This window comes from Leptopilina boulardi, unplaced genomic scaffold, assembly GCF_019393585.1.
Source record: "Leptopilina boulardi isolate dan_hultmark-lab unplaced genomic scaffold, ZJU_Lbou_2.1 LbouV2_224, whole genome shotgun sequence".
Lineage (NCBI taxonomy): Eukaryota > Metazoa > Arthropoda > Insecta > Hymenoptera > Figitidae > Leptopilina > Leptopilina boulardi.
The window spans coordinates 2,497,114-2,521,335 of NW_026137779.1; the positions used below are offsets into that span (position 1 = coordinate 2,497,114).

At 27.9% G+C, this 24,222-nt stretch overlaps 1 protein-coding gene and 2 long non-coding RNA genes across 5 annotated transcripts in view; all 3 read right to left on the bottom strand.

Annotated features, from left to right (window-relative positions):
* LOC127279870 (uncharacterized) overlaps nucleotides 1-24,222 on the bottom strand; it is a 574,826-nt gene that overhangs the window by 435,523 nt on the left and 115,081 nt on the right. The window lies entirely within an intron of this gene.
* LOC127279875 (uncharacterized) lies at nucleotides 1,277-3,130 on the bottom strand. The gene is made up of 4 exons (XR_007842726.1): nucleotides 2,969-3,130; nucleotides 2,676-2,823; nucleotides 2,488-2,585; nucleotides 1,277-1,370 (listed from the first exon to the last, which is right to left on the bottom strand). It is a non-coding gene; the product is annotated as an uncharacterized LOC127279875 (long non-coding RNA).
* Nucleotides 3,157-9,488, bottom strand: LOC127279872 (uncharacterized). 3 transcript variants are annotated; one of them, XR_007842722.1, is made up of 5 exons: nucleotides 8,784-9,488; nucleotides 8,014-8,383; nucleotides 6,106-6,475; nucleotides 4,198-5,336; nucleotides 3,157-3,798 (listed from the first exon to the last, which is right to left on the bottom strand). It is a non-coding gene; the product is annotated as an uncharacterized LOC127279872 (long non-coding RNA). The 3 variants fall into 3 exon arrangements; XR_007842723.1 differs by lacking the exon at nucleotides 6,106-6,475 and having other exon boundaries at nucleotides 3,157-3,428; nucleotides 4,198-5,706; XR_007842721.1 differs by lacking the exon at nucleotides 6,106-6,475 and having other exon boundaries at nucleotides 4,198-5,706.

The window sequence follows — 24,222 nt, forward strand, 5'->3', positions numbered from 1 at the left end:
TTAAATTCTCTTACTTTATCAAAACTTCCTCGAAGATGACGTTGACCTCTAACCTAGAGCACAATAGGAAGTGGCCAGGTTGACGGCGACAGTTTATTTGGATTTGGAAGGGTTAAATTATGTTAATTTATCGAAACTCCTCGAAAATGACGTAGTTTTCGCACTTAGAGCACAATAGGAAAAAGTTTAACGAGAAATAAATTATGGTTTACTTCCTGAACTGGCAATTGCTTAATTTGTGCTTTCGATTTTGTTTTTTAACATTCCAGACAACTAGAGCGACGAATAATGCTGCTGAGTATTGCCTGAATGAATAATTATAAAAATTTTAATCGTCGGGAAAAAGTGCGGCGCAAGGTTTCAAAACTCAGATGGGCCATGGATGGCTTCCACGGATGGCCCCAGTAATGTAAATGTTCAAGTGTAAACAGAATAATTTTCAACCATGGAAAATCGCATTTAAAAATGTACAATTTTTTTATAGTTGAAAGCAACTTTTATTGATTTAAAAGGTTAAAGATAAAAATGCCTATACTTTTACTAATGAACTTTTTGATGAAAAATTGTTTTTTATTTAAAAACAAGAAAATGTAATATTTTGTTTGTCAGAATCTTTAAAAAATAAATTTTTTAAATTAAGACTGGATAGTTACATTTATTTAATAACAATTAAAAAATTCGACATGTGAACATTATTTTTCGTTTAAACAACAAACTCCTTTAAATAAAAAAAAATTATTGCTCTCTAAAATTATTAAGAGACGAATGCAGAGATGCAACAGAATTTTTAATAATAACTTGTCCTTTATAGACATAATATTCTACAAAATTGTAGAAGAAAAAAGTGAATCAGAAAAGTGGACATTTGTAATGAAGTGTAATTTAAAAAAGATATCGAAAGCGATGATTGGTCCATTTCAATTAGTTTACCATCCAGTTGAATAAAATATGTGTCAATTTTTTGTCCTGTTACACATATTACATAGGGTTGAATACATCCACTCGCTTCCTTGATAACGCTTTGAATATAATCTGTTACCTTTGTTCCTTCCTAAAATAAATTTTTCTTTATGTGAAATCTATACATCACACTGCATCCTACGAATAAACTCTGTTTAAAAATAAATTGAATCATTATTAATTTTTTTGTTTTAATTTATTCTTTAGGAATCACATATCACTAACAATCTTTTTAAGTTTATTTTAAATTATTAATGTAAGGCGATTTTCCTTATTAAAAATATAATATTGAATCATTGAACAATTCTTACCGGAAGAATTCTGATCAAATCAGGATTTGGAAAAACTTTTGTAGAAGAACTGACGTCAGCAATTTGCTTTTCTTGTACTTGATCCTCTGAAATTTTAGCCTGAAAATTTTTGTAAATAATAAAATACTTTATAAATTCTTTTGCTCGCGTATTTAACTTACTGTGTTTTAATTGCGGAACAATTTTTCAATAGCTGTTAAATTCACATTTTATCGTTTGCAATTGAAGTCCATTATAATTAGGGAGTTTAAAGGTTATTTAGTTATCTTCTCTAATAAAACAAGTTGTAAATTCAGATGTTCATTACATGAACATTTTGCTTCCTCTTTACGATCAGCAAAAAAATTTGCTTCCTCGTGGAGAAAGCAAAATTTTATTGCCAAAATGTGATTTTGATTTTTTAATTTTCATTAATTCTTTAATTTTTCTCAAATGTATACTTTATATATATCGATCGATTCGTCTTGACGTAAGGAATAAAATTATTTCATATATAAACATGAATTTAAATAAACACAAAATTTTATAGCCCAAATGTGAAATTTTGATTTTTTTACTTTCATTAATTCTTTAAATTTACCTTAAATGTATACTTTATATATATATCGATCGATTCGTCTTGACGTAAGGAAAACGATTTTATTATATATAACCTTAAATTTTTCTATTTAAAAATTTTTTCGATTAAAAAAAAATTTTTGGAAAAAAGACGATAAAATTTTTTTTTTGGGATATTTTTCAAAATCCTTTGGTCAGATTTGAGATATTAATATGATAAATGAGCCTACCAAATTTTATCTAAATCCATTAAAACCTGTTAAAGTTATCTTCTAAACAAAAAAGGGATCCACACACACACACACACATACATACATCCGGACAATTGATCAGGATCTCATATAACATGTTTCTATAAAGAAAAAAATTTGTTTCCGCCACTTTGAAAAGTTTTATAAATGAAAGGACTACAAAGCTTCCTCCACAAGGAAGCAAAAAGAATTATAAATCATCTAGGTTAGGCCCAAATGAGTTTAAAATTAAAAATTTTTTGATAATAAATTTTTTTTTTAAATTCATCTTTGACCAATCGATTCGTAAGGTATCCTTAATATCTTAAAGTGTTTATCTTAATTTTTTTGAAAAATAGATTTATCAGGTTTTGAAAAATTGCTCCTCAATTGGTTTGAAATACAAAGAATTTGAAAAAATACCTAACCTTCTTTTTTCCTTTTGACGCTTCATTAACTTTCCTCTTTTCTGCAATATTTGAAGTTGTCAACAAAGCATCTAAGATAGCCAAAGGTTTCCAATTTTCTTTAAAACACAAATAATCAGAATAATAAGTAATTTAAAAAAGTGTAAACGGTAGAATATACATTTCGATTTATAAGATAAAAAACTCACCGTCTTTTAAGATAGATGCTTTTCGAAAAATGTCAGGACGCTTTACTTTACAATAAACAATAATAATTTCTGCTTAGTTTGCAGGGAAACGTGCCAAAAAATTATTATTTAATTCTTCATTAAATAATTTTGTAAACTCCAATTCAATCTAAAAAAGATTTGATATTATTTTTAAACTCTTCTACTTATAAATTTTAAGTTCTATCCAGGAATTTTTTTACTACACCGTTCAGTTTGCAAGTAAAAAAACTTCTTTAATATTTTAAACGTTGATTATTTTGATGTGTGTTTACCATTTCTCCATGAAAATCAAAAAGGCGAGGATATTTTGACATAATGTCATGAATTGTAGGATTCTCATTTACAATCCAGTTGCGTCGGTCGTCAAAAGTTTCCATTAAACAATAGCATAATCCTCGTTTTTTATCAGCTCGGGGCATAGTAAGTTGCATCCAAGATATCTGCAAGATATCTTCTATTATATTAAGTTAACAAATTTCGAAAAACGACACCGACCCCGTGACCTCGACACCGTCCTTGAAAAATCTATTTTCAATTATTTTCAAATAAATCAAAATACTTTGCATATATGCTGTTAGAAAATCTTACAAACTATTTTTATGTAACATCTTTTTTCAATTTTAACCCGAAAAAGGGTTATTTTGCAATTTTTTAAGAATTTTTTGATTTTTTCAATTTTTTATTATTATTTTTTATTATTTATTGTTGTTTTTTCAATTTTTAGTTAGTAACCTATAATATTGTGTCTAATTTTAAGTGTCATTAAAATCAAATGTTTTTAACTTAATAATTTTAACGTTTCTTAATTTAAAACGAAACATCTTCTATTATATTAAGTTAACAAATTTCGAAAAACGACACCGACCCCGTGACCTCGACACCGTCCTTGAAAAATCTATTTTCAATTATTTTCAAATAAATCAAAATACTTTGCATATATGCTGTTAGAAAATCTTACAAACTATTTTTATGTAACATCTTTTTTCAATTTTAACCCGAACAAGGGTTATTTTGCAATTTTTTAAGAATTTTTTGATTTTTTCAATTTTTTATTATTATTTTTTATTATTTATTGTTGTTTTTTCAATTTTTAGTTAGTAACCTATAATATTGTGTCTAATTTTAAGTGTCATTATAATCAAATGTTTTTAACTTAATAATTTTAACATTTCTTAATTTAAAACGAAACATCTTTTATTATATTAAGTTAACAAATTTCGAAAAACGACACCGACCCCGTGACCTCGACACAGTCCTTGAAAAATCTATTTTCAATAATTTTCAAATAAATCAAAATACTTTGCATATATGCTGTTAGAAAATCTTACAAACTTTTTTTATGTAACAACTTTTTTCAATTTTAACCCGAAAAAGGGTTATTTTTCAATTTTAACCCGAAAAAGGGTTATTTTGCAATTTTTAAAGAATTTTTTGATTTTTTCAATTTTTTATTATTATTTTTTATTATTTATTGTTGTTTTTTCAATTTTTAGTTAGTTACCTATAATATTGTGTCTAATTTTAAGTGTCATTAAAATCAAATGTTTTTAACTTAATAATTTTAACATTTCTTAATTTAAAACGAAACATCTTCTATTATATTAAGTTAACAAATTTCGAAAAACGACACCGACCCCGTGACCTCGACACCGTCCTTGAAAAATCTATTTTCAATTATTTTCAAATAAATCAAAATACTTTGCATATATGCTGTTAGAAAATCTTACAAACTATTTTTATGTAACATCTTTTTTCAATTTTAACCCGAAAAAGGGTTATTTTGCAATTTTTTAAGAATTTTTTGATTTTTTCAATTTTTTATTAATATTTTTTATTATTTATTGTTGTTTTTTCAATTTTTAATTAGTAACCTATAATATTTTTGTCTAATTTTAAGTGTCATTAAAATCAAATGTTTTTAACTTAATAATTTTAACATTTCTTAATTTAAAACGAAACATCTTCTATTATATTAAGTTAACAAATTTCGAAAAACGACACCGACCCCGTGACCTCGACACCGTCCTTGAAAAATCTATTTTCAATTATTTTCAAATAAATCAAAATACTTTGCATATATGCTGTTAGAAAATCTTACAAACTTTTTTTATGTAACATCTTTTTCAATTTTAACCCGAAAAAGGGTTATTTTTCAATTTTAACCCGAAAAAGGGTTATTTTGCAATTTTTTTAGAATTTTTTGATTTTTTCAATTTTTTATTATTATTTTTTATTATTTATTGTTGTTTTTTCAATTTTTAGTTAGTTACCTATAATATTGTGTCTAATTTTAAGTGTCATTAAAATCAAATGTTTTTAACTTAATAATTTTAACATTTCTTAATTTAAATCGAAACATCTTCTATTATATTAAGTTAACAAATTTCGAAAAACGACACCGACCCCGTGACCTCGACACCGTCCTTGAAAAATCTATTTTCAATTATTTTCAAATAAATCAAAATACTTTGCATATATGCTGTTAGAAAATCTTACAAACTATTTTTATGTAACATCTTTTTTCAATTTTAACCCGAAAAAGGGTTATTTTGCAATTTTTTAAGAATTTTTTGATTTTTTTAATTTTTTATTATTATTTTTTATTATTTATTGTTGTTTTTTCAATTTTTAGTTAGTAACCTATAATATTGTGTCTAATTTTAAGTGTCATTAAAATCAAATGTTTTTAACTTAATAATTTTAACGTTTCTTAATTTAAAACGAAACATCTTCTATTATATTAAGTTAACAAATTTCGAAAAACGACACCGACCCCGTGACCTCGACACCGTCCTTGAAAAATCTATTTTCAATTATTTTCAAATAAATCAAAATACTTTGCATATATGCTGTTAGAAAATCTTACAAACTATTTTTATGTAACATCTTTTTTCAATTTTAACCCGAAAAAGGGTTATTTTGCAATTTTTTAAGAATTTTTTGATTTTTTCAATTTTTTATTATTATTTTTTATTATTTATTGTTGTTTTTTCAATTTTTAGTTAGTAACCTATAATATTGTGTCTAATTTTAAGTGTCATTATAATCAAATGTTTTTAACTTAATAATTTTAACATTTCTTAATTTAAAAGGAAACATCTTTTATTATATTAAGTTTACAAATTTCGAAAAACGACACTGACCCCGTGACCTCGACACAGTCCTTGAAAAATCTATTTTCAATAATTTTCAAATAAATCAAAATACTTTGCATATATGCTGTTAGAAAATCTTACAAACTTTTTTTATGTAACAACTTTTTTCAATTTTAACCCGAAAAAGGGTTATTTTTCAATTTTAACCCGAAAAAGGGTTATTTTGCAATTTTTTAAGAATTTTTTGATTTTTTCAATTTTTTATTATTATTTTTTATTATTTATTGTTGTTTTTTCAATTTTTAGTTAGTAACCTATAATATTGTGTCTAATTTTAAGTGTCATTAAAATCAAATGTTTTTAACTTAATAATTTTAACATTTCTTAATTTAAAACGAAACATCTTCTATTATATTAAGTTAACAAATTTCGAAAAACGACACCGACCCCGTGACCTCGACACCGTCCTTGAAAAATCTATTTTCAATTATTTTCAAATAAATCAAAATACTTTGCATATATGCTGTTAGAAAATCTTACAAACTATTTTTATGTAACATCTTTTTTCAATTTTAACCCGAAAAAGGGTTATTTTGCAATTTTTTAAGAATTTTTTGATTTTTTTAATTTTTTATTATTATTTTTTATTATTTATTGTTGTTTTTTCAATTTTTAGTTAGTAACCTATAATATTGTGTCTAATTTTAAGTGTCATTAAAATCAAATGTTTTTAACTTAATAATTTTAACGTTTCTTAATTTAAAACGAAACATCTTCTATTATATTAAGTTCACAAATTTCGAAAAACGACACCGTCCCCGTGACCTCGACACCGTCCTTGAAAAATCTATTTTCAATTATTTTCAAATAAATCATAATACTTTGCATATATGCTGTTAGAAAATCTTACAAACTTTTTTTATGTAACATCTTTTTTCAATTTTAACCCGAAAAAGGGTTATTTTGCAATTTTTTAAGAATTTTTTGATTTTTTCAATTTTTTATTATTATTTTTTATTATTTATTGTTGTTTTTTCAATTTTTAGTTAGTAACCTATAATATTGTGTCTAATTTTAAGTGTCATTAAAATCAAATGTTTTTAACTTAATAATTTTAACGTTTCTTAATTTAAAACGAAACATCTTCTATTATATTAAGTTAACAAATTTCGAAAAACGACACCGACCCCGTGACCTCGACACCGTCCTTGAAAAATCTATTTTCAATTATTTTCAAATAAATCAAAATACTTTGCATTAATGCTGTTAGAAAATCTTACAAACTATTTTTATGTAACATCTTTTTTCAATTTTAACCCGAAAAAGGGTTATTTTGCAATTTTTTAAGAATTTTTTGATTTTTTCAATTTTTTATTATTATTTTTTATTATTTATTGTTGTTTTTTCAATTTTTAGTTAGTAACCTATAATATTGTGTCTAATTTTAAGTGTCATTATAATCAAATGTTTTTAACTTAATAATTTTAACATTTCTTAATTTAAAACGAAACATCTTCTATTATATTAAGTTAACAAATTTCGAAAAACGACACCGACCCCGTGACCTCGACACCGTCCTTGAAAAATCTATTTTCAATTATTTTCAAATAAATCAAAATACTTTGCATATATGCTGTTAGAAAATCTTACAAACTTTTTTTATGTAACATCTTTTTTCAATTTTAACCCGAAAAAGGGTTATTTTTCAATTTTAACCCGAAAAAGGGTTATTTTGCAATTTTTTTAGAATTTTTTGATTTTTTCAATTTTTTATTATTATTTTTTATTATTTATTGTTGTTTTTTCAATTTTTAGTTAGTAACCTATAATATTGTGTCTAATTTTAAGTGTCATTAAAATCAAATGTTTTTAACTTAATAATTTTAACATTTCTTAATTTAAAACGAAACATCTTTTATTATATTAAGTTAACAAATTTCGAAAAACGACACCGACCCCGTGACCTCGACACCGTCCTTGAAAAATCTATTTTTAATTTTTTTCAAATAAATCAATATACTTTGCATATATGCTGTAAGAAAATCTTACAAACTTTTTTTATGTAACATCTTTTTTCAATTTTAACCCGAAAAAGGGTTATTTTTCAATTTTAACCCGAAAAAGGGTTATTTTGCAATTTTTTAAGAATTTTTTGATTTTTTCAATTTTTTATTATTATTTTTTATTATTTATTGTTGTTTTTTCAATTTTTAGTTAGTTACCTATAATATTGTGTCTAATTTTAAGTGTCATTAAAATCAAATGTTTTTAACTTAATAATTTTAACATTTCTTAATTTAAAACGAAACATCTTCTATTATATTAAGTTAACAAATTTCGAAAAACGACACCGACCCCGTGACCTCGACACCGTCCTTGAAAAATCTATTTTCAATTATTTTCAAATAAATCAAAATACTTTGCATATATGCTGTTAGAAAATCTTACAAACTATTTTTATGTAACATTTTTTTTCAATTTTAACCCGAAAAAGGGTTATTTTGCAATTTTTTAAGAATTTTTTGATTTTTTCAATTTTTTATTATTATTTTTTATTATTTATTGTTGTTTTTTCAATTTTTAATTAGTAACCTATAATATTTTTGTCTAATTTTAAGTGTCATTAAAATCAAATGTTTTTAACTTAATAATTTTAACATTTCTTAATTTAAAACGAAACATCTTCTATTATATTAAGTTAACAAATTTCGAAAAACGACACCGACCCCGTGACCTCGACACCGTCCTTGAAAAATCTATTTTCAATTATTTTCAAATAAATCAAAATACTTTGCATATATGCTGTTAGAAAATCTTACAAACTTTTTTTATGTAACATCTTTTTTCAATTTTAACCCGAAAAAGGGTTATTTTTCAATTTTAACCCGAAAAAGGGTTATTTTGCAATTTTTTAAGAATTTTTTGATTTTTTCAATTTTTTATTATTATTTTTTATTATTTATTGTTGTTTTTTCAATTTTTAGTTAGTAACCTATAATATTGTGTCTAATTTTAAGTGTCATTAAAATCAAATGTTTTTAACTTAATAATTTTAACATTTCTTAATTTAAAACGAAACATCTTCTATTATATTAAGTTAACAAATTTCGAAAAACGACACCGACCCCGTGACCTCGACACCGTCCTTGAAAAATCTATTTTCAATTATTTTCAAATAAATCAAAATACTTTGCATATATGCTGTTAGAAAATCTTACAAACTATTTTTATGTAACATCTTTTTTCAATTTTAACCCGAAAAAGGGTTATTTTGCAATTTTTTAAGAATTTTTTGATTTTTTCAATTTTTTATTATTATTTTTTATTATTTATTGTTGTTTTTTCAATTTTTAGTTAGTAACCTATAATATTGTGTCTAATTTTAAGTGTCATTAAAATCAAATGTTTTTAACTTAATAATTTTAACGTTTCTTAATTTAAAACGAAACATCTTCTATTATATTAAGTTAACAAATTTCGAAAAACGACACCGACCCCGTGACCTCGACACCGTCCTTGAAAAATCTATTTTCAATTATTTTCAAATAAATCAAAATACTTTGCATATATGCTGTTAGAAAATCTTACAAACTATTTTTTTTATAAGTCCAAAAAAATTAGGGACTTAGAAAAATATTGATTTTTTTTATTTTTAATACTTAATTTTCATTTACAATAATGTAAAGTTATAATATGTTTTAACTTATTCATCGCATCCATTCTGCAATTATCGTAAGTTGTTTTATTTCTTATTAATTTTTAAATTAATTTTTTATAATTCATTTTCATATGAGTGATGTTATTAATAAATTATTATAATTTATTATATTATTTTCGTTATGTTACGCAGCCGTTACTACTCAGCGCAGCCAGTTTACAGTTTTTGTTATTACTTGATTATATTTTATATATTTTTTTCTTTTAAATGGTTTTTTAATCCTTTCTATGCGATATGATCAGTATAATAATAATTATAATATTTTTTTATGGCGCTGCCGTTACAGTTCAGCGCAGCCATTTCCAATTCAATGAATTAATTTATTTATAAAGTAGAGTTAGTAGATTTCTTCGTAGTCGAATTTTTTTAAAACATGTGTTAAATATTATTGTAATATTTCTTGGTAAACAATGTTTCTTACATAAATTTCTTTTTCATTGCCTATCTTTTTTTTATTCCTTTTTCGCTAAGTGTAATACTTGAATTTTTATATAATAATACTTTAAGATTATATTTTGAAGTTACTCTTGATAATGCAACATATAATTGTCACGGACTAAAAACATGTGAAGGAAGGTATATGCCTACTTTTTGGAAAGATTGGCCTTGAGATTTGTTGATTGTTAAAGCAAATCCAAGCCTTATTGGAAATTGCTTTCTTGACATTTGAAATGGTATTTCTTCGTTAGACGGTGACAATGTAATTCGTGGCAAAATTACAATCTCATTTTTATAATTTCCCGTTATTACTTGTGCATGAATAGAAAAACTACCCATTTTAATAACTTTTAGTCTTGTTCCATTACAAAGACCTCTTTCTAAATTAATATTCCTTAAAAGTATCACAATTGCACCAATCTTTAATATTAATTTGTGAGGAGGAAGTCCATTTGGAGTTAAAATATTTAATACTTCAATTGGTATTAAGTTAGTTATTGTGTCACACTTTTCATCTTCTTCAGATGAATCTATACTTAAATATTCTCTAGGTTCACCTGTCATTCGTTTAACAACATCATTATTTAATTCAAATACATCATTATTCCGGAGAACTAGTAATATATGTAAAATCAAAGAAGAATCTCTTTATAACGGTTTACTATAGATAATAAAAATAAAAACCGATATTTTAAAAAGTATTTCGATTTATTACGAATATTTTTCTCAAAAATTTGCAAAATCTACATGTGTTTGTGGGACAATTTACATCAATATAATATAATATAATTTAAGATAAAAAAAATATATTATAATATAATATAATTAATATTGTTGTCATAATTATAATAAAAAAAATCTAATATTTAACAATTGTCATTTCATCCTTCAATGAAACTGATCAAAATTAAGATAAATTTTATACAATATTAATAAGATATTAATTTAAATCATAAATTATATATATAATATACATAAACTACAATAAGTAAACAACAATAAGTACAATTTTAACCGAGCGTGCGTTAGCGAGCGAGGAATACATCGCTAGTTATAAATGAAAGTCTAATAAGAATTGAATTAAAAATTAATTAAAAAAACATCATGAGTTTATAAATTGGCAAATTTTTAAGTTACGAGTTATATTTATAGTGTGTACTTTTTCTTCTAATTCTTATAATAAGTTATGTACTGCAGCAGCTTTATTACTTGCATTATTTTTCTTAGAATTTTTTACGTTCTTTGTAACGTATTTTTTTTGAAGGGCTGACTACTTTTCAAGCGTTCCACAGTCTAAACTCTATAAATCCTTTTCTTGTATTTTTATCAAAAAAATGTTCCTAAAATAATATGTTCACAAAAGTTAAATATAAATAAGTTAAATAAGTAAAGACTAGAAGAATAATCAGAAAACTTACACATCCTGCTGATGTTTCTCTATACTTTGTTTTCTCAAGGAAGGAAATTCCCTAACTATAGCTTTAGCTAGAGCCCATTTTGCGCCATGTGGAGGATATCTAAAAGAATATAAGAACCATATTTATTATTGTAAATAATTTAACAAAAATAAAAACGTAGTTTAAATTGTATAATTTGATTTTATTTAAAAAACTGTATATCAATACTTACAGATTTTTCTATTCATTAATCAATTCAGAGACCAGTATTCGCACCAAGGCACGTCGATCTTCTTCTTAAGAATATCGATTAAAAAAAATAAAAATCAATATTATTTTATTATAAATATTATTAATTAAACCTTATTTAAGAAATAAATAAATTACAAACTTTCCAATAAGTATAAAATTTTCAAATTCAAAGATAGCAATTTATTATTTAATAAAATTATAAATAAATAATAATGTGTGTTTTTTTGAGCTCTACAACTTTTGTCTATAACTTTTTTCGAAATTTTGCGTTTTTTACAAGATAATCGCAAAAAACCATGATTTTATGGCGTTTTTTATGGTTTTTACCATGATAATCAAATTTGCGCCAATTTTTACTATCATTTTCGTAATCAGCGCACCAAAATACGTTAGTATACCAAGTTTCATTAAGGGGGGAACACCAGTTGTAACTCAACAAATAATGCTTTTTACAAGAATATTTTCCAAAAGAACAATGAATCTTTTTAAAGAATACTATTTATTAGTTAAAAGTACATGTAAAAAGCTGTAATTTAAAAGAAAAAAAAAATTTTTTTAACAAAAACTTTTGGAGATATGAGCAATTGAAGTGGCGCCTTAAGAAAAAAGGCGAATTGCGGTGACCAGCATTCTGCAAGTATACTTCGTCTGAAATACAAAAATGAAATTGATTTACATTTATTATAAGATTATCTAGTTCGTGATCGAAGGATTTAAAAAAAAAAAAAAATTTGACAAAATGGCGACCTGTCAAAGTCAAAAGTATGATTTTCGTTAAAAAATACGGTCGATTTTCAGCTATATAAAAAAAAGTTTTGCATAAAAAAAAAATCCTTCGATCACGAACTAGACTGATATGTGCAAATGAAGCACACTAAATTTTAAATAAATCGGTTTAATGGTATTCGAGTAATCGTGGTCACCGACTTGGAAAATGTCATTTTGAGAAAAACGCATTCAAAGTTTCAACTTACTTTTTTTTGTTCAGAAGAAATTTTGTTTCCAAGTTACAAAGACTCATCGATTCCTGGACCATATAATAACTCTTCCGCAGTGGTTGCCGATTCTAAAATGCCAATTTGCTGCCATCTGTCGTTAGGGTCAGGTATGGCTGGCCACCTTGTATGAAGCCACGGGACGCGCCGCTGCTGTGTTCTGTATATCTCATTTATTTTTCACCTGATCAACTTTGAAATTTACAGACACATTTCTAAATATGTATACTTTAAGAAAATTCACAAAAAAAAATCGATTTTTCGAAAGTTACAACTGGTGTTCCCCCTTAAGATCGGAGGTACCCTACTTCGGAAGTACACCCATAAATAAATAGTGGAATACTTACGAAAAGTAGTTATTACACACACTGATAAATATTTATCATAATTATCTTTTTTTTATTTTATATTCATAAATAAATAATAAAATTTATCTCGCTCAGATAACACTAATTTATATATGATATCGTAAATGCAGTAATCGAACTCAAAAACAACAATTATTTGTTACAGGTTAAAATATTTCAGTAACTGCGCCTGCGTTAAGTTCACTGATTCGTCCCAGTAAGCGCAGGACTGAAAACTACTGAATTAATCAGTAAAAAGCCGTTAAGTTACTGATTCATCAGTGAAATATCAAACTACTATTTCATTCACTGAAATTTTCGCTGATCCAAATTTAGAGAGAATATTTAATTAATGGGTAATGTAAGGTTTTTGGATTTGCTGAATCCAAACCTAAAGACAAACTCAAAAAAATTTTAACATCTTCTTTAAAATATAGTCCCATCCATTTTTAAATTAACTAAAAACGCCAATAAATTTTTCTTTTCTTACATATATGTGAAGGAATTACTATAAAAATTTTAAGAAAAGACTTAATCTCTTTTTAAATAATACGTTTAAATTTAAAATCAACTTTTAAAATATTTAAATGTAAGAAAAATATATTAAATTTCTACTAATTTTTCACGGGGGGGGGGGGTAATACCGAAATCAGAATTATAGACTTCGTATAGAGTTCTCTATATAGGTAACCTTTAAGGAATCCTTAAAGGAATTTTCAATAGGGTTCAATTTTGTCTACGAGTTAGACATCTAATATAGGTTCCTTTATAAAAACCATTATGAAATCCTAGGTCCCACATAGGAATCCAGATAGGATCCCATGTAAAATCATATATGAAATTGGGACACGATTTGGTGTATGATTTCATGTAAAAATTTATGATTTTGTTTCTACATTGAAACCTATGTGAATTCCTACATTATTTCCTATAACACGGGTCTACAAAATAAGACTTTTTTTTGTTGTCGGAGTGGTTTCCAATGTATTTTTATGTGCTGAACACAATTCTAGGTTCCAAAGTTGCGTATCATGTCAGGATTTTTGAGAAAAGACGGCGGGGTAAAACCTCTAAAAACAGTGTCTTTGACGTGCTAGATACTTCTATATAGGCTTAAATTAAAGCTTAGATTGTACACTTCAAGAACCATATACCCAAGATTAAAAAAAATTTTAATTTAAAAAAATGGGGGTAAATAACCAAAATATCGTGTTTTTAAGGTAAGTGTTTTCAGTATTTTTTTTCTTCTTAACCTGACGTGCTAGAGACTTCTATAGAGGCCTAAATTAAACGGGTAATTCTTTACTTATGCGTCTTTTCTCAATTTTCATCTTTTTTGATTAGACTAAATTTTTTCCGACGTATTTCAGCATGAAAATAAATAATTAGATGGGGGAGCTCGGAAAAGTTAAATACCGGAAGTCAGGGATGGGAAACATTCTTCAAAAATTCGGTTTTTCGGATTTATCTCAGTAAATACGGAAAATATGAAAAAATAGTTTTAACAAAAGTTGTAGTATTCTGCGGACAAAGTCGGGTGGGATCCGCAGCAGCGGCCCAAGTGACCATGTAATTTTTTTTCGCAATTTTGTCTAATATAAATATAATACGTAAATTACGTAAAATATATTGTCCGTAAAATACTTCGGCCATATCCGACCCCCCGCCAAGGTTTTCTTGAAATGCAAAAGAGAAGAACATTCCGCGGCCGAAGGCCTCGTACAACGGCTTCCGTTTTAAAGAAACCTTGACGGGGGGTCGGGTATGAACGAAAGTATTCTGCGGACAATGTCTTTTACGTCATTTACGTATTATAATTAAATTAGAATAAAGTACGAAAAAAAATTTACGCGGTCACTTGGGTCGCTGCTGCGGATCCCACCCGACTTTGTCCGCAAAATACTTTTGGTCATATCCAACTCCACCGCCAAAATTTCTTAAAAACGCAATAGAGAATAACATTCCGCGGCCGACGGCCGCGTACATCGACTTCCGTTTTAAAAAAACTTTGGGAGGGAGTCGAATATGGCCGAAAATCCCTAGTGGCAAAAACATTCGTGGTGTTTTGTCGTTTATCGCATTTATCTCAAAAATAAAGCATTGTTTTGAAAAAATGTATAGAACAAAAAATCTGCCCAGTGTGCAAAGTTACAGAACAGTTCTGTAACTGTTCTATAACAAAAAATAACTAGTTCTAGAACTGGTGAGGAACAGGTCAGTAAAAATGTCGTCCCCTGGGGGCACAAAACTGTAACAACATCTGTAATAATTCTAGAACAATGTTCTAGATCATTGTTCTAGAACAAATATGTAACAATTTTATAACAAAATAAATTTTTAAAATTTTAATTCTATAACAATTCTGTAACCGATCTATAACAATATTCTAGAATTACAGAACTATTTTTTGTATAAGTTTTAATAAAAGTAAAATTAATTTCAAAGAAATTTATTGATCAATTTTGGTGATCTGAACGGCATTCTTCTTGTCTTCAACCATAGTTTTATTGATATTTTTTTGGTGCAAAAATATTGATTTTTATTGGAAAAAAAATTGTTTATTTATAAACAAATAGTAAAAAACCATGAAAACAATCCAATTTCAAAATGAAAAAAATAGCTTCATATACTTAAAACCCTTTTGAGTAATATTCCGTCAAGAAAAAAATGGCACGCATTCGACAATTGGTTCATTTAATCATTTTTGACAGCGCAAAACTCAATTTGAAATTGAGTTTTTTTTTATTATTGGAAGTGAGAAATGAAACACCAAATCAATTGTTTGGCAACGTTTCGGTGTCTTGGTTTGACACCATCATCAGGCCACTAGTTAAATTAAATTTAATTAGTTACATTAGTAACACGTCAATTTGTATGACAAAAATTAAAAAAAAATTTGAAGGCAAGATATCACGCATCGCAAAGCAAATTAAATATACAAAAAATAGAATTTGACGTGTTACTAAGGTAACGTTGCGAAACAAGTGATTTGGTGTTTTATTTCTCACTTCCAATAATCGAAAAAAACTCAATTTCTAATACAAAATAATGGAAGGAAAAAAAATTTAATATTAATTTGAAAATTATAATTTAATAATAAAATTAATTCTTCCACAAACTTTGTAGAATAGAATACCTATATTAGACTCTAGCTGAACGTAGCGCGGCGCCTGTCACTACGTACTAGATGAACCATGCGCGCTTGAAAAAATGTTAAAATAAGCTAATTGTCGAATGTGTGCCATTTTTTTCTCGACGTAATATTATTCAGAAGGATTTTAACTATATGAAGCTATTTTTTTCATTTTGAAATTCGATTTTTTTCATGGTTTTTTACTATTTGTTTATAAATAAACAATTTTTTTTCCAATAAAAATCAATATTTTTGCACTAAAAGAATATCAATAAAACTATGGTTCAAGACAAGAAGAATGCCGTTTAGATCACCAAAATTGATCAACAAATTTGTTTGAAATTAATTTTTTTAAAAAAAGGATCAAAAATATTAAATTATTAATAACAACAACAAAAAATTTTTTTTCCAAAATCGTTTTAGGGGGTTTTGCGTGGCACGTTTCAGAAATTCTTACTCACATAATTCTTATTTATTTTATATAAAATCAGAATAAGTAACAAAATACGTAATTTTAATTTAATTAATTAAATTTTTTATTAATGTTATTAATTTATTATATATTTATATGATTTCATTAATATTATTAAAAATGTTTGTATTTTAATTCAATAACTTATCTAATAAGCAAATAAAATTTTTTTTTCTTTTGCTTATGGACATTTCGAAAATCTGTATACAGATACCTTGGCTTCCGCATTCAAAAGTTATGTAGAGTTGGTAAAAAAAGGGAACAATAAACAAAAAAAGCTGGCGAACTACTAGCAGCCCCGACCCACTAAAACCCGTCAACCCATTTTTGGGAGCCCTTAATCCACCCTCGGTTCCGTCGTGAAGACTTTTGCCTTCGAGGGTGGCGCTCCTACTCTGTCGCATAGCGACTTCCTCCATGCCTGCGGACATTCTGCGTTATAAATTTAAAATAATAAAATTTTTAATGTCAAAGCGGAACTAACAGCACATCACATAAGAAAAACAAGAAAAAGTCAATAAATAAAATAAAAATGTCAAAAAGTAAAATTGTAAAAAGACAAACAATTAAAAGAAAACGTAAATAAAATTGTAAAAAGACAATTACGGACAAAATAAATAATAAAATGAATAAATAAATAAATAAATAGAATAAATTAATAAATTGTGTCCTACTAATTACGCTTTCCTGCAGCCATCGAGATCCTTTTTCATCATAACAGAGATGATAAAGGTCTCGATGAGCCGCCAGTTTTCCAGGGACTGGATCATTAGCGCTACCATGTTTTTCAGTGTAACTGTAACGTTTACACCGGTGAACATGGCCTGCCTCTCCAAGTCCCATCAACTGCAGGCAAAGAGGGTGTGCTCTGCGTTGTTCACAGGGAACTGGCAGTAAGCACACTCCTCACACTCTCTCTTCTTAAAGCGCTGCAGGTACGAGTTAAAACACCCGTGACCTGTTAGCGCTTGAGTCAGATAGTACCTATCCATGGTTCCTACTTAACCATGTGGCGATTGTCGGTATTAAGCAATAAGTCCATCGACCTTTTACCTCCACGTCCCATCTCTCCTGCCATTTTTCGACGAGCCTGTGCCGCGCTTCGAAGCGGATGCAATCATTACTGGGTCGATTTTCGATCCTCGAATTCGCCTCTTTGAGAAAGAGGATAACTTTCTCCCTTTTAAGAGCCAAAAGATCTGCTGGCGGGGCACTTGCAAGGACATGCACAGCGCTTGTAGATACTGTCCAATAAGCAGAGATGATACGCGAAGTAATGCATCTCTGCGCGGGCAGCATCTTACTGCGGATGGTAGAACATCTATTCGTTCTCAGGGAGGGGGCCCACGCTGGTGCTGCGTAAAGCAACTTAGCGTGGGCGACACTCGCCACCAGTCTCCCGCCTTGTTCGTCCTCTTCACCCAGCCCAAGTCCCCACTGAGGCGGGCTTCTTCAAGGGACCGGACGAACTTCTCCTTGTCGAGTCTCTTATTGTTAGTGTTCCACGAGGAGCTTTTTCGACTAGGGACTTCCTGTCTTTTGCCTCCTCGTGTGTCTCCCACTGAGACTGAGAACTCGATGTACTGATGGTCACTTGCGGTATATTCCTCAGAGACCCGCCAGTCGCTTATATGGCTAACTAACAGTAAGTGAGACGATGCAATCGTTAGTTCTATAATTGATCCGATCGTGTCTCTTCTTAAAGTCCACGACTTTTCTTGATTAAATTGTTCCTGGAGACCATTTCTGCTATCATTATACCTCTTTTATCGAGCCTTGTCTCTCCCCACTCTGGAGACTTTGCATTAAAGTCACCTGTGATGAGAACATCCAGTCTGGATTCTCTCATGCTCGATTCTAAGTTCTCAATGTCTGCTTCGAAGTCCGACAGTGGATCATTTGGAGAGAAATAGCCTGCTATACATTCGTATTTTCGCCACCTCAACCCAAACAAACCCAATGCTCGTCTCCAGGAACCTGTCAATCATTAATGCAGAATTGCACACCTGCACGGCTGCCCTGCCAGACCTATCCTGATACTAAGGGGCGAGATCGTTCTTTCTATGCTGCTCACATTTTGCGTAACAAGTGACTCACAGGTTCATAACCAGTTACAGAACATGTTCTCAAAAAATTTGTAACAGTTCTATAACTGACCTGTAACAGTGTTTGCTAGGTTAATTCTCTCAAAAAGGGCAAATCAAAACGTGCACGATTTTAGACGGTGTTTTTGTTCAAAAATAATAAAATTAATTTCAATTAATAAAAATTTGCCACCTATACGATAAGATTTAACAATTTTCAATCGGATCACAAATAAAAATTTCAAAAAAGGTCAAATAACTTTAATAGATATTTAAGGTATTTAGCCTTTTTTGAAAAAATTGAAATTTGGAAAATCCTGCAGTTTTTGCATTTTTTGATGAAAATTGCTGCCTAACAAACTTGAGCTGCATTTTGACACTAACTTTGTGTGGGCACTAACTGTTAAATATTACCATAAACTTTTTTGATTATGAATACTGTATATGTGAATTTTAGAAATATTGAGAATTGATTTACAGAATTAACAGTGACTATAGTGATTTACAATAGTGTCCAAGAATAGCCGCACTTTACTATAGTACAATTTTAAATTATGCTTCCAGTTTTATTGTTTTCTAATATAAATTATTTTTCCGTGTATCTAGCCGCGAAAATTTGAATCACTAAGAACTTAATATTAATTTTGAATATATTTAAAAAAATAATTTTTTAAAAGTCAACATTGTTAAAAAATTTTTATGTATATATATATATATAGTGACAGTCCCCGAGAGAAGGGACCTTAGCTCACCAGAGGTCAATATTGAGTTTTATATGGTAAATGATAGATTTTGACTTGCTTTTTCACATGCAAAAGTCAAAAACTGATTAGGATAATTGCTTTTGATACAATAACATTTTGAAGATAGGTATGTCAAGCGCATTTCGAGGCGGATTGTGGCACTCAAGAAATCAGCCCCACTACTTTACTTACACAACTATACTCTCGCGTACGTGAGCTTCGCGTACGTGAGACCCGAAGATACACGAAGTAGACGAAGCTCACGTATACAGAAACACAACGTTGTGTTAGTGTGGTGGGGGGACTTTTCAGAAGTTCCGCCCCACTCTTCGAGTTCCGCGTTTCTGCTTCTTCTTCAAACGCTTGCCCTGTGAAATTCGTTTTGGTGAGCTAAGGTCCCTTCTCTCGGGGACTGTCACATATAATACTAAGTGCAGTAAAATCCAAGTACATTAAGTTTCAGGAGACTGGAAAAACTTCCGATACACTCGGATCGAAAAGTTACGTTATAAAAATCCAGGAACACACAATAAATATCCGAATTAAGCGGGAATTCGATTTATGCTGATATGATATACGTGGCTTTTACTGTACCTAAAGAATATTGTGTCACTCGTTTGACATAGAATGAAATATAACTCAGTTTAATATTAATGTGTTTTATTGAATAGTTTTATTCATAAAACTGGAACATTTTTTTTCTTAAATTATAAAAATAGTAAACAACATTTTTGTGCTTGATTTTATGAAAATATCAATAAAACTTTTTTTCTTAAGTTACAAAAATACTGAAGAATATTTTTGTGCTTAGTTTAATGAAAATATCACTTAAACACTTTCTTTCTATTAAATTAGACGAGATTTTTGTACTTAATTTTATGAAAATTTCACTTGAACATTTTTTTTCTTAAATTAAAAAAATAGTGAAGAACATTTTTGTGCTTAATTTTATGAAAATATCACTTAAACACTTTGTTTCTCTTAAATTAACTATAATAATTTGCCAGTTCATTAATTTATTTCGTCCGCATCCCTGCTGAGTTTTTGGTGACAGAGAGAAAAATAAGTAATGAAGAGAGAAAGATATTTCTTTGTTTTGAAAAAGAGGGTTCGCTTGTCCTGCAATCTCTTAAAGAGGATTAATCAATAACTTTGAGGACCCAGGTAATAATTTCTTTCTCCCTTAATCACGTGGAAAAGCTATAAAGAAAGTCTAAAACTGAATGCGTAACGCATATGTTTCTTTCTTACACCAAAGAATATAACATAAGTACTTCTTCGCTTAACATTGCATTTATCTATGTACACAATTCAAATTGACATAAAAATATCTTCGTCTAAAATCTTAATCTAGATCTCGCTAGATAGAAAAATACAATATTAAACAAAAAAGTCCTTACGTTATATGTCTTGATGTAAAAAAGAGAGATATGCATACCTCTTAAGTTTTTGGCTTTCATCTTTAATTTTCTATGTGATAATAGGAAGAAAGAAATTACTACCTGGGTCCTCAGAGTTAATCCTCATTAACAAAGGTTCTATATCGTCCAAGGGTTGGTATTTTTTGTGGTAATTGTTCCGAAGTTCTAATACAGGTATATATGTGACGCTCCACGAGAAAACGGAATTTTTGAAGACTTGTAATTTTTAAACAGAAAGAAGAAGAATTTTTCTTGTATGTTTTCGATAGGTTTCTTCGTGCTCTTTCGAATGGTGCAAAACTTTTTTTAAACAATTCAAATTTTGACCTTATTTTTTGAAAATGAAACATTTTTTCGAATTTTTTTTAAGTTCGGTCCTTTTTATTTTTTTTATTTATTTTTTTTGACAGCTAAAAATGTATTTTTTCACCACAAAAAATATTGAGATGTCCTTTTTTGTTATTTTCGAGATATTAATTAATTAATTAATGTTAATAAAAAATGAAATATTCCTCAAATAAATACATTTATTGCAATCCTAAAGGAACCAATTGAAAGCTGACGTAATTCCGCATGCAACGAGCCCTATATGGACTATTCGAAAAAAAGTTTGATTTTAAAAAAAGGGTCAAAATTAAATTTTTTGAAAATTTTGTTGCACCATTTGAAAGAGCAGGAAAAAACCTATCGAAAACATATAAGACAAATTTTTCTTCTTCTTTCTGTTTAAAAGTTACAAGTCTTCAAAAATTCAATGTTTATATTTTTCAAAAAAATTCAAGCCCCTCCCTCTCCGACAGTTTTTGAAAAATCCTAACAATACTTCGTGGTTAAATTACTCACATCTAGGGCAAAACTATGTGCAAGTTACAGCCCGATCCGATCAACTTTTTTTCACTTAGTTCGCTACAGGAATTTTACCCCATATATATAGGGCTCATTTCATTTAAATTGTCATATTCAGCATCCAGAAAAGTTGAGTTGGAATGTTAAATTAACAAAATAAATAGTGATAACAAAATTAAAGTCATATATTTCTTATGGCAGACGGTTTTTTTGGCAGAAATCGTTATATCTTATAAAAATTTTTTTCTGTCAATTTTTGATAAAATAATAATACTAAATATAATTTGATTTGACTAGTGATAAATATATTGAAGTTTTTGAGTTCGCTGAATCCGAATTTGAAGTCAGATTTAAAATATTCAAAATGGCCGATCCAAAATGGCGACCATGAAAATTTAGAAGTTGATTCGATTTGCTTGAAACTCGTTACTTAGGGGTTTTTTGGGTTGCTAATTACAAATATGACGTCAGATTTTCAAAATTTAAAATAGTTGATCCAATATTGCGACCCAATATGGCGGATAATAATTTTAAGACTGATGCGATTCCGTCGGAATTTGTTTCTCGGGGGTTTTCGGGGTCGCTGAATTCGATTCGGTTGTGTGTACGGGTCATGTAGTACACGATTTATGCTATAATTTAAAACTTTTTTGAAGTTTTTACCACGTCAGGTTAAAGAGAAAAATCATTTTAAACATCCATAAAAACATGTTTCTTGGGGGTTTTTACCCCCACTTTTTTTAAAATCTTGACATGCTAAGCAATTTTAAGATCCAGGATCGTGTTCAGCGCCCAAAAATACATTAGAAACCATTCTGATATCAAGATAAAAGAAAAAAGTTTTATTTTGTAGGCCTCTGTGATTTATTACGTTTACTGAAGCCATATATGGGGCATTCTATTTTAAAATTATACCCCTAGTAAACAATTGACAATATAAGACATTTTTTAAATAATTATTTCTCCCATTTAATTAAATCAAATTACTTTTGCAATGAGTGGTTTCGAAAGAGAAATTTCTAAACTTTATTATTGTAAAAAAAATTTTTTAAAAAAACGTTTAATTAGCATAAAAAATTTAGTTTGAAGGTTAAACTTATAAATATCTCAAAACACGTTGTCTCCGATTTTGACAAAATCTGTGTCAAAAGAAAGCTTAAATATTCTATTTTTTATTTCCGTAAAGTTTATAATGGACATTTTCGAGGATTTCGAGAAATTAATTAAAATTCTCAGACGTTTCAAAGGTTAAAAAGGGTTGAAATTTGCATGAATAGAGAACCTCCGTTCAAATACAGCGGCATTTTTTTTTACGAAATTTTTAAATAAATAAATTTTAAAACTTCAATTTTAATCTTAATAATTTTTTTAAATTTGAAAAATTTTTAATTGCAAATAGCTAAAGATCAATATATTTATTGTTTACAATATTTTTTTCTCTAATGTCAAGTGATGTAATAATGTAAGGTTAATGGAAATTAAATTTAAAAAACAAAATCCGCTCTTAAAGAAATGGTTCTCCATTCATACAAATTTCAATCCTTTTTAACCTCCGAAACGTCTGAGAATTTTAATTAATTTCTGGAAATTCTCGAAAATGTCCATTATAAACTTTACGGAAATAAAAAATAGAATATTTAAGCTTTCTTTTGACATAGATTTTGTCAAAATCGGAGACAACGTGTTTTGAGATATTTACAAGTTTAACCTTCAAACTAAATTTTTTATACTATTTAAATGTTTTTTTGAAAAAATTTTTGTACAATTGTAAAGTTTAGAAATTTCTCTTTTGAAACCACTCATTGCAAAAGTAATTCGATTTAATTAAATGGGAGAAATAATTATTTAAAAAATGTCTTATATTGTCAATTGTTTACTAGGGGTATAATTTTAAAATAGAATGCCCCATATACAAATTTGCATTACACTTATGACCGTTACACTGTTGAAATTTTGCTCGTTTTTCGCTTATAAAATGAAAACGGTTATACTTATATCGACGAGGTTGGTCTCATTCGAAAGAGAATCCAAAAATCCAATAAATTTCATACCGATATAAAATTCAAAATATTTTCTAACCATTTTCAAGGCTGTTGTTTATGTTATGTCATGTTTGTTTCTTTGTCTTTTTGCGCCAAATTTTGGCCTAAATTTTTAGGTTGTGTTTGTTTCTTGGTCGTTTCCCGACAAAATAACTTAACCTTAAAATTTATTTCAATTTCGGCAGAAAATCCACCTCTCCTTCAACATAAGGAAGGAGGGGGGGGGGGCTTGCGACTATATTTACAGTCTTGAAACGAACATAACCTTTAAATTTAGGTCATTTTTGGCAGGAAATCTACTTCCACTTGCGGCTATATTGAAAGTCTTGAAATATGTCTTGAACATAACCTCATAAAGTATGTCATTTTTGGCGGGAAATACGGAGAGAGATGAGGGAAGGGGGAACGACTTGCTACTCTATTTAGAGTCTTGAAACAAACATAACCTCAGAATTCAGGTCACTTTTGCGGGAAATACGGAGAGAGGGGAGGACTTTCGGCCTTATTCAGTTTTTAAACGAACATACCCTCAAAATTTATGTC